The following is a 10,000-nucleotide window of genomic DNA, read 5'->3' as shown; positions in this document are numbered from 1 at the left end:
ATGGCTCATTTGGAAATGTCACCATTTGTATGAAGATAATTCAAACATATGAGTTACGAAAAACGTTTCGTTGTTTATGACTTTAATAGTAACCAGTCTTTTTAATAAAAAATTACTCTTTTCAGATATACAATAAACGCTTTGAACTTACGCTGGTTAAGCATTCATTGTCACTGGTGGATTGTAACATAAACCTATATCATTAAAAAAAAAATGTTTTTAAGGAGTCCTTAATGGAAAACTTTTATGAAATACTTGGACATTTTAATATTTATAATCTAAGACTAGGAAAATATTCTTTCCAGGAGTAAAAACTCTATTTACATACTATGTCTCCTCTATAATATCAAGTTATTTCACAATCTATATTCTATTTATACAGTTCATATAACAGTTCGTATGCAGACTGTATATCCTACTTAAAATAACAATGGGTAGAAGAGCGTAACAACTGTAAAATTATCTATATGCTTCAAGATTTTAAATATTTTTTTTTTATTTTCAGGTTTGAGGCCTCAAGACATTTCATTGAAAAAAGTATTATTGTATTTTTCGTTCAGACTTTATTTTTACCAAAGTCTGGAAAAGTTTTCCGGCAATTCGAATAACATTGGTTTTCTGCCTGCAACTGTTATTTCCTATCTTTTTTTTCGGCACTATAAATTCCCAAAGAAAGCCGTAAAATATTCCTCTTCTTTCGTGTTTTCTCTAAGAGCCCCTTTACCTTTTTTTATTGAATTTTTAAATAGACTAAAAGATATTTCCCAAAGGATCAAGCTCCTTTTTTTTATCCTTGGCCATTTATAATAAAAAGTTCTTTTAATTTTTTGTACCTTATGGAAAATTTTAGTAAAAAGGTATTATATCATATGTTATGTTTTGATTAAATAAAAATAATGATATTTTTACTGACTTACAAATAAAAAAAAGATAAAATAAAACCGTGTAATCTGTAATAATAGAATTCTTAAATATTACCCTCTCATGTGCAGTGATAATGATGTGTCAGCATATATACTAATGTAATTTACAATGATAGTAAAACCTTTTTTCCTCTAATTTTTCACTCATTGATTTAAGTATAATTCATATATATATATATATATATATATATATATATATATATATATATATATATGTGTGTGTGTGTGTGTGTTACGGATTTTGAGCAAAGCGAAAAATCTATTTTTGGTTGAGGTGGCCATGTCGTCCTGATGGAAGTTCCTAAAAGGTAGCTTCCTAGGGTATATTTGACGACAGTGATATTCCCAGAGAATTTTACCTTAAGGCATCCAGAATTCTAACTCCTGGAGCAAATATAACTAAATAAATCTCACAGGGATCTCGCATAATATCAGAGGATGTATTCTTGACACGTCACATAGCTATCTTCACCCCGAACAGTATTAACACTTCGAGGGGTTACAGTGACAAAAATTTGAAACGAGAATGAAAAGAGAGCTGCTCATAAGGCATCTCTCCTATTCCGTTTCCAGTGTGTACCTGATGAAGGCTGTAGCGCCCTCTTTATTCCTTGTAGCGATATACGAGGTGCTTCAGATACTGTATTATAGGGAGGGGTCGATAAGCCCTTTTACAATAAAAGGAAGGGCGGGTCCATCAAGACGACATGGCTACCTCACCCAAAAATTGATTTTTCGCTTCGCTCAAAATCTGTTTTTTGGGGTCAGGCCATGTCGTCCTGATGGAAGTTTTCCAGAGCATTACTGTATCTGTGAATTCTCAACCGGTGCCGTACTCTCAAGAAAATATTTTCCTGGTCTGTCTAGACCTAGAGACCTATGATGTCACTGTCATACATCATTTCATCTAAACATGAATTATGTTAGTGCTTCCTGCCCCCTATAGGGAAGAGTCATACAAGACTCTGGAAAAAGTCTCGTGGAGTACATAATAACTATGGATGACTAAATGACAAGCTTGTATAGTGGTCTCGCCCTATACATTATAAAGCAAAGTTTGTATAAGAGTCACCAATGTCAGTATGAATTTCTGACATATCGCCCAATGTGACTACTCTTATTAACTATTGGATCAGAGTTGTATCCGCATAGGAACAAATTTTGCATTTCTACCATCATCCCCTTATGGTACAACGTCAACCCTTTCTAAGGTAGGGTTAAAGTGAGTGGACTTATGCTTGAATCATGGAACAATCTTAAAAGACATACAATGATAAAAATATCCATATTTTAATCTTAATGCTCAGTATATTTCTAATAAAATGAGTGTGGGCGAATAAAAGTCAGGGTTCACTATGAACTAGTTTATTAAAATTTAATAAACATACATATCAGATCAACATTTATAAAATTTATAAAATGCGGATGATATCCGTTAAAGCAAAAGAAAACAGTCAACAAAAAATATTGTTTCATCTACCAGGAAACAGATTTGCCACTTTAATTGAATTATTAATAATAATGATACAGTCTGTATACTGTTTATTTACACTAGCGTAAGAAACGATTGGCACATGTGTCCATATTATGCTATAGTTCACCACGTCAATGGAACAATTCATAAGGACACTTTTGTGGCCTATCGCTCAATGTGTAGTAACATACAGTGACTACACATCCACCCTCTTAATTAATCGTCTCAAATAAATTACACTGTTCCTCGCAGATTTAAAACAGAGGGTTAAAGAATTCTACCTGCTGCTACCACAGACCTCTTGAGTTGCTCCACCTGCTTCGCACAGTGCATAAAGAACACCTTGGATGACTACCAGCCGGTGTAAAAACAAGGATGTTCAAAGTCCATATAATTAAAGGAATTTTATGGAGGAGGCAACTTTCCCCTGATCATGACTAGCGGGTGTACTGTGTGGATTCGTTCTGCGAATAACACGGGTGAGTTTCGCCCTTAGTTATAGATAACTTTGAACACAGGGTTTCTCCTCTGAATAGCTGTCCTCCCATAAAGTCTGAAGTTCTATGAAGATAGACCTTTAGGCACCCCACTGGACATAGAGATGCATCTTCCTTCAGAGGGCAGATTATCTAGGGACCCCACCTGTTGGTGGGTAGCTTGTTCTTGGTAAGAAACGTTGGGTCTGGAAATAGGTTCAGTTTTCCCTCCAAGAACTGGACGTGGCCTTCCTCTCTAGAGAGAGCCACTAATTCACTAACTCTGGGCCCCAAAGTGAGTACAAGAAGAAATATGACTTTTAATTCAAAACCTTTTAAGCGCATTCTTCATTGTTCAATATTTATGCACAATGAAGAATCTTATCTAATGACTATGCAAAGGGTGTTTGGAGGCGCTGAAGGGCTAAGCCTAGCATGGGCCTTCGTAACTCATTAAGAACGTCGTTAGAAAGGTCGACCTGTAAGGCATATAGTATCTGTCTTGTCAAGGCAGGCTTGAACAATAGTATTGTGTTGGCTGCTAAACCTTGCTCATGAAGGTGAACGAAGAATGATAAATAGGAATCTGTCTAGATTTCTTTTGGTTTCTTCCCCTTGACAAAGGATATCTGTTTCTTCCCTGAGGCCTTATAATGTCTTCTGAAATCCTCCAATATTCTAAACTGACTTTTAACACCAAATCTTTTTCTCATCGCTATAGAAAAAAAAATCATGAGATATAGGTTCCGTGTTTTCTGTGATGAAGCGAAGACAGTCGACTTCTTTACTCGGTGAGACAGGGATGGATCCGGTAGCGGTACGAATTTTAGTCGTAGTTCCAAGGCCAGAGGAAACCACACGCTATTTGGGCTTTTGTGGGCCACTATTGCTGCTTTCCTTTTGAAGGATCTCAGCTTGTCGAGGACCTTCAAAAGGAGGTTGTGCGGAGGAAACAGATAAATACTGGACCATCTGTTCCAGTCTAGGGACATAGCGTCCACTGCCTCCGCTAGCGGATCCTCGTATGGGGACACGTAACGATGAATTTTGTTGTTGTTTTCCGTCGCAAAGAGGTCTATTTGCAGCTCCGGGACTTGACTCGAGATGAAGGAGAACGATCCTGCGTCAAGGAACCATTCTGACTCTATTGGTGTAAACCTGGATAGGGCGTCCGCTGTCACATTGCGGAACCCTTGAATGTGAACTGCTGACAGGTGCCATTTCTTCCTTTCCGCCAGACGGAATATGGCCAACATCACTTGGTTGATTTGAATTGACCTCGACCCTTGTCGATTCAGGCATCTCACTATCACCTCGCTGTCTAGAACCAGTCTTAAGTGGGTCGAGTGGCGAGTAGATACTTTCTTTAGTTTCAGAAGTACTGCCATGGCTTCGAGAATGTTGATGTGAAATGACTAGAAAAGATTGGACTAAGCTCCTTGGACTCTCTTCTAATGAGAGTGACCTCCCCAGCCTTCCTTTGAAGCGTGTGTGTGGATAGTTACTGATGGGGGAGGAGGTTGAAGAAGTATTGAATTCTTCAATTGCATGGCATTGGACCACGGCTTGGGAAGCGTTCCCAGTCAAGTCGGTAGTGGTCTTATTAGATCTCTTCGCGCGTTTGATGCGTATATTCTCCAGACTCCTGTTGCATCCTTTAGCTGTGCTCTTAGCACTGGATCTTTTATCGAAGCAAATTGTAGAGAGCCCAGCACTCTCTTCTGTTCGCGTCTTGATATCCGTTTGGATTTCAATAGTCTCTTGACAGATCCTTCTATTTCTTTCCTCTTCTTCCCAGGAATGGAAAGTCGATGTGACTCCAAATTCCAGTGGATTCCCAACCACTGAAATTTTTGAGCTGGAGAAAGTCAAGACTTTTTGATGTTGATCTTGAATCCCAGATATTCTAGGAACTGGATCACTATCTTAGAGGCTTGCATGCATTCTGTCCTGGATGCTGCCCACACCAGCCAGTCGTCCAAGTAGTAGCCTACTTGGACCACCTTTAGGCGTAATTGATGGACAGCTGCGTTCGAAAGCTTCGTGAAAAACCTTGGGGCTATGTTTAGCCCGAAAGGCATGGCTCTGAAGGCGTAAAGTTTTCTATTTAACTTGAAGCCTAGGTAGGAGGAGAGGTGATGATTAATTGGAACGTACCAATAAGCGTCAGAAAAGTATATAGAGATAGTTTATGCCCTTTTGGGCAGTAGGGTCCTTATGTGTTGAAGTGTGATCATTCTGAACTTGTAGTTCACTATGAAATTGTTGAGTGGCAACAAGTCTAGAATGACTCTGAGTTCTTCTGAGTCCTTCTTTGGAACACAAAACAGCTTTCCTTGGAATTTTATGAACTTAACTTTCCGGATTACTCTTTTGTCTAAGAGCTCTCGGACATATTTTTTCCAGAACGGGGGTTGAGTGTCGGGATAATTAAGGAAATTGAGGTGGAGGACTGCTCCAGCTCCAACCTAGTCCATTCTTTATTAGGCTGTGGGCCCATGGATCGAAGGTCTAGCGATCCCTAAATAACTGTAGTCTCCCTAATACTGGAAGCATCTCTCTTCTGCTGTTGTGGACCTGAGGCCTTGCCTTCTTGACCGCGTCCTCCCCTGGATCCCCTTCCTCTTGAAGGGCGTCTAGATGAACCTCTGGCTGTTCCTCTAGCCTTCGAACGAAAGTAAGAAGTCTGCCTTGCGAAGGTTGGGTTAAAAACTGGTGACTGTGTCGCCGCTTGTTGAGGTACCAGCTGGTAAGTGGTTGGAGGTTGTGCCACTATCTGATTCACCGCGGTCACAGGAAGTTGTTGTTGTTGTTGCTGTCGGTAGGGTTTAGCCGGCCGAGAGGATGGCCTAGGCCTTTTTGTCTTCTTCTTGGGTTGGGGACCCTCATCCGGAGAAGACTTTCTCTTAAGATCTAAGCCCCACATTTTGAGAAGGTTCCTATTCTCTGTGGCGGCCTTGTCTACTACCTCTTTAACAACTTTGTTGGGAAAGAGGTCTTTACCCCAGATACGAGAGGAGATTAGTTTCCTCGGTTCGTGCCTCACCGCAGCCGAGGCGAACACGAACTCTCTACAGGCTCTCCTAGCTTTAATAAAGCTATAGAGATCCTTCGTAACTGTGGCCAGATGGGTTTTGGCCACTACCATGAACATGTCCTTGTTCTTGGGGTCACTTGCCATCGTTTCTAATGTCGTTTGCAACAACATTGATGCCGCAAGTTTTTCCTTCGTCTCTTGCTCTCTGCGCCAGAGAACCTCCGACAGTTTTGGAAGTTCCTCACCAAACTGACGTTCAGAAATATCAGCTTCCTGCTTCCCGACTGAGAAGGTAAGGTGTATGTTCTTCCAGTCTTCTTGGTCAAAGGGCAAGGTCAGAGATAACGGCTTGGACTCCTCCAAGGAGGGGCATGGTTTCCCTGCCTCCACCGTCTTTAAAGCTGCCTTATATGCCTTTTCCATGAAGGGAAAGGCTCTGGTAGGAGAGGCCACAAAGGAGGGAAGCTTCTTACTCAAGGCGGGTACCTTTGAGTTCGTGAAGCCCCTCTCTTTCATCGAGCTCGCTAGTAACGCCTGAGCTTTACTATGGTAAGAAACTATGACCTCCTTCAGCTACGTCACCTCCTTTGAGGCGGGCTCCTTCCTAAGACGGACATAGCAGTCCAGATAAGAATCTTTGTTGGGCCAAAATTCCACTTCTTCCAGGGGAATTGCTTCCAAGTTTTCCGATATCACGATCTTCCCTGTTGACATTGGTATGTGTTCGGCATACCTCCAAGGATTGGTATCCGAGCATGAAGGAAGATCCTTCACGTTAAGTCCCTTTTGGGGCCCACGTGATGCTGCAAGTTTACGTATCTCCAGTTTCATTGCAGCTTCCTTCTCATCATTCTTCCTTTAATTTTTTTGGATCATCTCAACAATGGAAGAAAGAGTCCTTCCCAGTTCATCTGGGATAGCAGACGATGTAGAGGGAACAGGTTCTGGGTCCGGAACCGATGTAACCGACACCTCGTCGATTTCTTCCTCTTCTACTTGAGGAGCCTGGGACAGCTCCTCCTCCTGACCTTCTCCTAGAAGGTCCTTCTCTGTAGAATTCGATACCTCCGACATCTTATCGTCCAATTGGATGTCTGAAGGGCGGCCGAGACTTCAGATTCTACCGGATTCTGGGCAGTTGGTATCTCTACCTGAGGCTGAGGAATGACTGCATCAGCCGATGCTTTAGGGAAAAGGTAGGCCCTCATTTCTCATTTGGAAAGTAGGGGCCTGAGGTGTTTTTCTGAAAACCCCTCACCCAGGTTTGTAACTTTTCCCTGGTAGCATCCCATGACTCCGTCGACTTAGGGTTGTCAAAAGCCTCGGTAATCAGGTTAGAACATACTGTACAAACCTGAAGGTCTCAATACCGGAGATCACCTCTGGAGGCTGCACATGCTGCGTGCCTCCTGCAAAACTGATGTCTACAGAAGTTCTTACTGCGGACATTACAGAATACACTCCCGCATTTCGGATGGTCCTCCTGTAAAGAGAGGAAAAATCCATGAGTATCAAGTGAAGGCTTATCACTTATATTAGAACATGTAGCTTACACAGTAAAGCTATAAAAGAAAGAAGGAAAGACACATACTTGTATTTCCTGTCCAGCCAATTGCTGTAACCTCCCAAGATATTAAAACTAAGGTTAATTTTATTCTAGAATACCTTATGTAATTTCCTAAATAAAATTTAAGGTGTAGTTCACACCTTGAAATAGAGTTTTAATATATGTGATAGAATGAATAAAGAAAGATCTCACTTTCTATATATTGTAAGGTCTCAACAAAAGTCTGTACAAGATAACATTAAGTTTGTTGAAAGAACTTTAGTGTTACCACAAACTCTGTACTGTAGTTTTACTAATGCAGTATGTACTACACTACAAAAATAGTAACTACTGTACATCGCATGCTGTTGTGCCGGTACTACCTTTAACTAATAGGTGGCAGGTCACTGGTTCGCTGAAAACACTAACACCCGGCTGCCTGCCGCTAATCGTAGTAGCCAGCAGATTTCTTGATGTGTTCCCACTGCCGGCAGGCGAAGGTAGCAATACCCATGCCTGCCGGCAGTAGCTAAGAACTAGAGAACCTCCACCAACAGCCGGCAGCCGGGCTAGGGGTACAACACGCTAGTCAGAGAAACAGTATGGATGTAAGGTTATAAGGCAGCATTGCCATACGACCTTCCATCCAGAAAGAGTGAACATATGGAAGGGGAGAATGTAGCATTCAGTCTTCCAAGGAATCCATAGCCTGACAGACTCTACTGGCGGACATGGAAGGCAGACCAAGGGAGGTCTGGGGTTCACTCTGCAAAAGAAAGGGTCTCTGCCGGCCGACACATAATTGCCGGCCGGCAGAGAGCTGAGCCGGTCCTCCATCCTAACTTACTCTAGGTACGGAAGTATGACTGACGCCAAAGATGCAATGGCTAGGCCATCACTAAGAAAGAGAAGGGGGGGGGGGGGGGGAAGGGATTAGGGTCCTTTAAACTTCGGTTTAGCAAGAGACACACACACACTAAGCAGTTAGGGAAACTCATCCTAACCTAGAGTAGTCTATGAGGGAGGAAGACTGGCAATATTTGCTATCCTACTCCCAACCAGAACAAAGTTAGGAGAAGCTATTTCGTCAGGCAACGGAGAAAACTCATTCTCCAGCTCAAGAAAAACAACAGAGGAAAGTCTGCTAGACCACTAGAGGAAGGAATCATCTTGTACAGAATCCTTCAGACGTGGACTAGGGAAGCAAAACTTCCTGTGTCCGCACCTAACCTAGCAAAGGAAACTCATTCTCTATGCTAGGAAGAAGCAGACCACAGACTAGAAACTCTGATGTTCTGACCCAACCCAAAAACCAGTCACTCCAGTTATCAGGTCAGGACAGACATATCTCAGTATAGTTATACCTGAATACTATTCAGATAGATCCGCTAGGATTAAGACTAAGGCTTACTCAGAGGGAGAGAGGGATTAAAATTAATCTCCGGAGGAGAAAAGAACAATCAGGGATGTGCGAAAGTATACTACAGTACCAATGGCTACTAGCCTACTGTAGTTGCGGTGAGAATCGATTACCTAAATCCCCGAAACTCTCTCGTATACAATCCTGGAAAGAAAATTCAACAATATCTTACATGTATAAAATATTTGCTTATAGCTTCAATAACATAACACTCGGAAAAACTTATATCATGCATGAAAGTATTAGGGCTAAACGCCTATGCTACTAAGCCTCGCGAAGGGCAAGATCGGTTACCTAAATCACCGAACTAAACTAACGTCATCATATAAGCATTCCTCGAGGAGCTAAACAGCTAGATTATTAAAGCATAAAAAACCGGGAGCATCGCTCTAGCTAACTAAATGACCCATAAATAGGGAGCGATAGCATACATGATGCATCCGGTAGGAAACATATCTTGTTTACGTTAAAATCACTTTTGATTTAACTCAAAACGACATTAGCTTACATTTCTACAAAGTAAAGATAATAATCAACTTTCCAGAGGCAGAAGAGGCCGGAGAAGGCATCATAATGTTGAATCATATCCAAAATAACGAGAGAACACAAGGGAAAACACCGAGTAGTAGAGCTACACGAAAAGGAATAAAGAGGACGCTACCGCCTTCATCAGATGCACACTGGAAACGGAATAGGAGAGATGCCTTATGAGCAGCTCTCTTTTCATTCTCGTTTCAGATTCTTGTCACTATAACCCCTCACAGCGATATCCCCGTGAAATTTATTTAGTTATATTCGCTCCAGGAGTTAGAATTCTGGATACCTTAAGGTAAAATTCTCTGGGAGTATCACTATAGTCAAATATACCCTAAGAAGCTACCTTTCAGGAACTTCCATCAGGACGACATGGCGTGAGCCCAAATATATATATATATATATATATATATATATATATATATATATATATATATATATATATATATATATATATATATATATATATATATATATATATATATATATATATATATATATATATATACATATATATATATATATATATATATATATATATATATATATATATATATATATATATACATATATATATATATATATATATA

Source organism: Palaemon carinicauda, chromosome 1 (assembly GCF_036898095.1).
Source record: "Palaemon carinicauda isolate YSFRI2023 chromosome 1, ASM3689809v2, whole genome shotgun sequence".
In the NCBI taxonomy this organism is placed as follows: Eukaryota; Metazoa; Arthropoda; class Malacostraca; order Decapoda; family Palaemonidae; genus Palaemon; species Palaemon carinicauda.
This window is presented reverse-complemented; position numbering follows the sequence as displayed.